The sequence below is a fragment of the Myotis davidii genome, unplaced genomic scaffold, assembly GCF_000327345.1.
Source record: "Myotis davidii unplaced genomic scaffold, ASM32734v1 scaffold89, whole genome shotgun sequence".
NCBI lineage: Eukaryota > Metazoa > Chordata > Mammalia > Chiroptera > Vespertilionidae > Myotis > Myotis davidii.
In genome coordinates, this window is record NW_006300372.1 from 1,447,040 (window position 1) to 1,454,319 (window position 7,280).

Here is a 7,280-nt window from a genome sequence, read left to right on the forward strand (position 1 = left end):
AGTTCCCACTGCCAGGGGTCTCTAGAAGAAATGCCATGCCCTGGGTTCTTCTGCTCACCTGTTCTGATCATTGTCCTTACATTGCAACCTCTGCCACCAAGAAGTGTGTGGGGCTATAAGAGAGAAAAGGAGGAGGAGTTGTGTTGGGAGAGCTTTGGCTCTTATTTTATTTTAAATATATTTTATTGATTTTTTACAGAGAGGTGGGGAGAGGGATAGAGTTAGAAACATCGATCAGCTGCCTCCTGCTCACGCTCCACTGAGGATGTACCTGAAACCAAGGTACATGCCCTTGACCGGAATCGAACCTGGGACCTTTCAGTCCACAGGCCGACGCTCTATCCACTGACCCAAGCCGGTTAGGGCAAGAGCTTTGACTCTTAATGGAGACCATTGTACAGAGCAGCAGAGACACAGCGTTGGCTGTCCTGCCCGCTTCTCCAGGACCAGCACCTTCAGCATCTGTGGGGACCCAGCCCTTCATGGCCTTCAGTCCATGTGGTTTTGGGGCAGGGATGGCTACAGCCCCAGGGAGGGATGGGCACAGTACCCACACTGGTTCAGTGAAATATGCCCCTGAGACGGTAGCTAGGGCTGCTGTAGGATGGCCGTGCCAGTAGGGTGTCAGCCTGGACTTGGCTGCCAGCCGTCTCGCCACCATGATAGATAAGTCTTCCTGGGAATAGAATAGGACACAGGGAGGCGAAGCCAAAAAATGGGGAGATGGATGCGAGATGCCACTGTCTGCACAGCTGGATCTTACCACACCAAAGCCCTGGCCGTTTCAGTCACACAAGGGGGAACATTTCCCTTTTGTTTTGCCTACATCCCCACAGGCGAGGTTTCAGTCCATTGTTACTAAAAGAATCCTGACTTATTCAGGCAGTTGTCTTGTTCCCACCAGCATTGTGTAGGCCTATCCCTAGCTTAGACATTTGTAGCCCATAGCCGAGGGGCGGTGTGCGACCAGGAATAATGGTACCTGTGTAAGAGTGATGGAGACCTCTATACATGTCCCTAAATGCGCACAGGTACATGTCACGGGTTTGGGGGTGCGCAGATGTGAGAAGGAGAAACCAAGACTCTGCAAAATATCTTTCTCTTCTTGGTGCTTTGACTCTGCTGACAGAGTAATTCTCCCCAAACCTTTGGTTTTGTTCCTTTTGTTCTCAAACAAAAAAAGCATTCTTCGATCTGTTAGGTAGGTTTTGCGGGGCCCTGAGAAGCCAGGAAGAGATGGAGAAGGGGCTGCAGGGAAAGGAACCTCCACATACCCCATTTCCGTGTTTTCCCCTTTTGCCCAATTACCACGAGTCAGCTGGCATCCCTTCATTTCCTACTTCATGCAGGGCTTTTAAACACGAAGCATTAACTCTCCTGTAATGGGATTTGTCTAACGATTTCCTGTGAAACGTCTTCGTGGGTCTCAGCAAAGATAATTCACTCGGTAGGAATCGCTTCCTGCTTCCCCCGCTAAGAACTAGACCTACCCCATTCTTTCCGGGAGCAAATGGGCCTCCGAATGCAAGAAGGGAGTCCAGGGATATTTACTCCAGCATCCATCACGGACTCAAGCCTGCCACAGAGACTCAGATCGGGGAGGAGGGGGGAGGGTTGGGGAGAGCATTCATGCTGAGGCAAGCCTGAAGCCGGCAGAGTCCAGGGCAGTCTGAGCCCCTTGGAGAAACGGATGTACTCACCTCTCTGCTTTGGCTCTGGGGCACTTTCTCTCTGGGGCCACGGCAGCCGCAACAGTCTACAGCGGCCACCCTGTCCTACCCGGACCTGGGCCGGCCGGCTGCTGCAGCAGGAAGGGAGTTTCCATTCGCCATCAGAAGGGAGTGTCCTTCAACAAAAGGAGGATTCGAGGCTGTTGGATCGCTTGTCTTCTCCCTCCTGCTCCTTCTCTGGTGTGAGTGGAGCTCAAGGGAGCCCCAAGAGATGGGCTGGGTGCCAGCCACATGCCACACCCTCCCCGGTACAGGTTGTTTTCCCCGTCTCGGAGCCTGGAGAGGAGGCGGCAGAGGGGTCCCAGGCCACCCTCCTGGGGTGCCTGTCCGTGCGGCCGATGCTGGTGCACCCACGGGAAGCCCAAGGACGAGCACTTGCGTATTTATTTCTCCCCCTACCATGTGATCTTATTTTTGGACTGGACACGAGAGCTATTTGGGGGCTGGCCAGCTGCCAGGTGAAAGGACAGTTATCTCGTCCAAGTTGTCCCCATGCCCCTCGGAACTAGTCCCTGGTACCTTTCCCCACGGCAGGCAGTGGGGCGGGGTCTCGCTTGGAGCCTTACTTTGAATATAGCCAAGCAATTGGCCCAAATGACTAACTTTATTTCCACTAGTTCACCCCCCTCCTGGAGGTTTCACAGAGGATAAGTGCAGTGAACAAAGCAATTGCTTTTATGTCAGAGGTGGCCACACGTCATCTAGTCCACATACTTAGGGCCGTCATGGACACACTGCTTTAGACACTCAGACCCTCTTAGCAACATTGGGGTGGGGGACCCCGGCCCTGGGAGACCCCGGCCCTGGGAGGCACAGTGTCAAGGAGCTAGGCTCCAACATTGACTCCCCCGACTCTGCGTTCCTCCTCCGGCTGTTTCTGCTTCTAACTCATAGGCTTGTAAAACGTAAGACAGTTATTGAACAGCCTGATTCCGATCCGTCCTCTTCAGACCGGAATGGAAAGCTCGAAGACACTCCTGCCTGGCAAAGTGCCCATGGAGTGTCATGCCCTTTGCCATCATCACCATTACTTACTGACCTCCTGCCACATGTCTGTCATATGCTGCCCACCTTTCCTGCACTGTGCCCCTCGTCCTCACGACAGCCCGTGAGGAAGGCTGCCTTGTTCTGATTGACATCAGGGAGGCAGAGGATATTCAAATCAGAGGTGGCCACACGTCATCTAGTCCACATACTTAGGGCCGTCATGGACACACTGCTTTAGACACTCAGACCCTCTTAGCAACATTGGGGTGGGGGACCCCGGCCCTGGGAGACCCCGGCCCTGGGAGGCACAGTGTCAAGGAGCTAGGCTCCAACGTTGACTCCCCCGACTCTGCGTTCCTCCTCCGGCTGTTTCTGCTTCTAACTCATAGGCTTGTAAAACGTAAGACAGTTATTGAACAGCCTGATTCCGATCCGTCCTCTTCAGACCGGAATGGAAAGCTCGAAGACACTCCTGCCTGGCAAAGTGCCCATGGAGTGTCATGCCCTTCGCCATCATCACCATTACTTACTGAGCTCCTGCCACATGTCTGTCATATGCTGCCCACCTTTCCTGCACTGTGCCCCTCGTCCTCACGACAGCCCGTGAGGAAGGCTGCCTTGTTCTGATTGACATCAGGGAGGCAGAGGCTCTTCCAAAGGTGAGCCTCCCTGTCTGACTCCAGGGCAGACGCTTCTCGCCCTTGGCTCACTGTCTCCTGAAGCAACACATTACTGAGATGTCGCTGTTACTTTCCTTTCATTACAGGAAAAGCAAAAACCTCACGGTTGACTCAGTCCCTTGACTTCAGTCCTCAATATTTCCCCCCAAACTCAATTCTCGAAGGGGAGAAAGAGTGAATGAGGTGTTCATCTGTTTACAGTCCCAGGCAGTGATTCTAGGTACAGAATGGAGCGTCTCCGGCCTCCTTCTCCCGGTTTCCTGTGAATAATTCACTGTGCACACAGCGCACCGCGGAGAGGACAGGGCTGGGCCGCCCAGGCTGCCCCCCCCCACCCCCACCCCCATAGCGTTCAAAGTGAGTTGCCCTTTCTGCTAACCTGAGGGCGAGCCTGAGATGGAGCCCAACGGCTTGTCCAACACTGCCCTCTGCAGGCCACTAGGCCGCATTACCCCCAGGGTGATGGTTTTGAAGACTTTCCAAGGGGCACACCAAGGATTCGTTTTAGAGAATCACCGTCCAGGTTCTCGATTTCTATAGGGACGCTTCCCTCAAGCTGGCTTGCCTGAGAATGTGTCTGGGTTCACACGCTTCACAAGTCTTGCCAAGTTGCCATTGCACCAAATGTAAAAATCTCCAGGTCCAGGCCCCAAACTGGAAGCTTCCTTTAATAATTTAATTCAGCTCCCCTTAATAATTATTTAAGGAATTTTTTTTTATTTAACAGCCTTGTTTCTTCCATCCCTTGAACTTGAGGAACAGTACTGTGAAAGCAAATGTAGAAAATATTGGAAAGGATAACAAATTAATAGGTACATTTAAAGAATGATGTCACAGTTTAATTTTTAAATTCCAGTATGACAATATGCTGGAAGTTATCTTGAATATATATGGACTTAATGATGAACTTTAACATACCAACTTGTAAATGTTGGTATAGGTAACGTTGCTTTTCAAAATTCTTTTAAAAGGCACAGGAGCAAAAGTGGGTAAAGACTGCTATACCCTAGTGCTGACTAATTACAGGCTGCCATCCATCCATCCATCCATCCATCCATCCATCCATCCAACACACACTGAGCACCTAATATGTGTCAGGCATTGTTTCAGGCACTAGGTATAAAAATGGTGAACAAAAAAATGATAGGTAAGATGCCAAATTCTAGGAAGTTGAGTGAGGGACACAGAATAATTTAATAATTACTGCAATAAATGTAAGAATTCACTTTGATAAGTACTTTTAAGGAGGGGTATTTGGAAATTAGAGAATGCATAATGCGGATTTACAATGTATAATGAGGTTGACCTAACTCATGGGGGACGTGCCAGGTGGCCCTAGAGAAGTGAAATCTGGACCAAGAATAAGACATTCAGGAATCTCTGTGAACATCCATGAAGAAAGGTCATTTTAATGTGGGAGAATTGGGTAGAAATGGGATCAAACTTTATGGTCGGTTGTTTTTAGAAAGGGCCTTTGCCCTTAGACAAATACAACCCATATTATAAATCAGTGGTTCTCAACCAGGAGCCATGTTTCCTCGGGGGACACTTGGCAATTTCTGGAAACATTCTTATTGCTGTAACTGGGACTGTATTAGTGGCGCCTACTGGGTCAGGGCCAGAATGCTGCTCAACATTCTACAACGTACAAGACAGCCCCACAATGAAGAAGTGTCCAGCCCTAAAAGTCCGTAGTGTCTAGGTTGAGAAATCCTGTTACAGATGAGGGCAGGGCAGGCCCAACAAGTGTCTACAGTGCATGTGGATTCATTTGTTCATTCATTCATTCATCCATTAAACAAATCCTTATTCAGTGTCCACTGTGTTTAAGATACTAATCCAGCCATATGGGGCACCTCCTAACTAAAATCATGGCCTCAAATGGCCTGTCTTAGTTGTGTTTCTGTCACTAGCCTAAAATTTCCACCATTAGAATGGTAGCAAAACTGGACTTATTGTCTATAGAAAAAATACATTAATGTATTAATATCATTCACAAAATGGTCACCGAAGCATTGTTTGTACTAGTGAAAACAGCCTAAATGCCTGTTAACAGGGAATGGTTACTTAATTATGGTACAGCTATACAATGATATACTAAACAGCCAATAAAAGGAAAGAGGCACATCTCTTTGAGATGCTGCTGAAAATAACCATGAAGTACTATTAATAGAAAAAATTTCAGCATAGCAGATAGAATATAATTGATCTGATCTGTGTTTTTAAAACTGGTTTATGTGTGTATTTGCATGTACATGCAGTTCCTGGAGAAATTCTCACCAAATTCTTAAGCACAGCTACCTCTAGGGGGCAGAAGAAAACCCTATAACATGTTCATTGAGATGGGCTTTCTACCCAAATTCTTCCTTTCGCCTGATTAGATTCTCCCCAGCTCATCCTCTCCATTACTACCAATATTCATCCATCACCACTTCTAGAAATCCTTGAACTTCCAGCATAATATCCATGTCTCATTGTTAAGTCCAAGCGCTTCCAAACTTACCTCTAGCCAGTCTTCACAGGCTCTTCTTGGGCGCTGCTCTGACTGCCCCAGCCCTGTTTCCACCTCACCTCCCTGGAGCTTAAGCCACAGTGAACTCACCAGAACACATCACTCTTTCAAAACTGGGTCACCTCTGTGGCTGGAAAAAAAAGTCCTTCTCTTTTTGTACCAGTGCTAATCAGGATAGACAGGGTTATACTGTGGTTATAAATAATCCCCAAATGACAGTGACTTAAAGTAACAACGGTTTATTTATTTCTCATTCATTGACATTAACATGTCCATTGACAGGTTGGCTGGCAAGCTCTGCTCCCTGTCATTCTCAATCAAGGACCCAGACTGAGGGAAAGGGGAGATATGCTTACTAACACACCAGCACCTGGAAGTTACCTCTACTCACGTTTCATTGGCCAAAACAAGTTTGATGGCCACACCTAGCATTCAATGGGGTGGGGAATTTCAATCCTCTTATTTGCTTGGAAAGTGGGGAGTCATAAATATTTGGGGAAGGTGAATTCTGTGGTTGTTGGGTGCAATAGTCTATATATGTCCATGAGGTCAAGTTTGCTAATCTTGTTCTCATAATCTCCATCCTTACTCAGTTGTCTGGTCACTTCTGCTTGTGGTCTTCGTCAATCTTAGCTTCAGATTTCTAAAGCAGCCTTATAAGGTATGTACAATTGAACTTTTTATCATTATGTATCCCTCATTAGCTGTAGTAATGCTTTTTGCCTTAAAATCTACTTTGATATTAACATGTACTATCAATATTAATATATTTCCCACCATTTATTTAATTTCAACATTTTTAAAACTGTAGATGTCTCTTATAAAGAGTATATAGGTTCTTTTACCCAGTTTAATACTTTCTGACTTTTAATTGAAGTATTTTGTTAACTTGCATTTAGTGTAATTACTGATATATTTGGATTTAAACCTACCATCTTGTTAAATGTTTTATTTATCTCACATGCTCTGTGTTCTTTTTATTCTACTTTCCTGCCTGCTTTTGGAATGGTTGGATATTCTATTTTCCCCTCTATAATCTTAGAAGTTGTTTCCTTTTTTTTTTTTTTACTATTCTTTTAGAGGTTATCCTAGATATCAAAATAGGTATCTTTGATTTATCAAAGTTTAATGCCAATTGGTATTTTTATCTTCTTTTGTAATAATACAATGATCTTAGAACATTTTTTTATAATTAAATCTTTATTGTTCAGATTATTACATTTGTTCCTCTTTTTTTCCCCCCATAACTCCCCTCCTTCCAGTTCCCACCCCATCCTCCGCCCTCACTCCCCACCCACTGTCCTCATCCATAGGTGCACGATTTTTGTCCAGTCTCTTCCCGCATCTCCCACACCCCTTTCCCACCTCAAG

The 7,280-nt window shown here is 46.7% G+C and overlaps 1 protein-coding gene across 1 annotated transcript in view; it reads right to left on the reverse strand.

Moving 5' to 3' along the window:
* Nucleotides 1-2,098, reverse strand: part of FGF1 (fibroblast growth factor 1) — a 95,112-nt gene extending 93,014 nt beyond the window's left edge. Inside the window, exon 1 of the mRNA XM_006776990.2 lies at nt 1,701-2,098. The gene's annotated coding sequence lies outside the window, so the exon portion shown is untranslated. The remainder of the gene's footprint in view (nt 1-1,700) is intronic.
* Between the last annotated feature and the right edge of the window lie 5,182 nt (nt 2,099-7,280).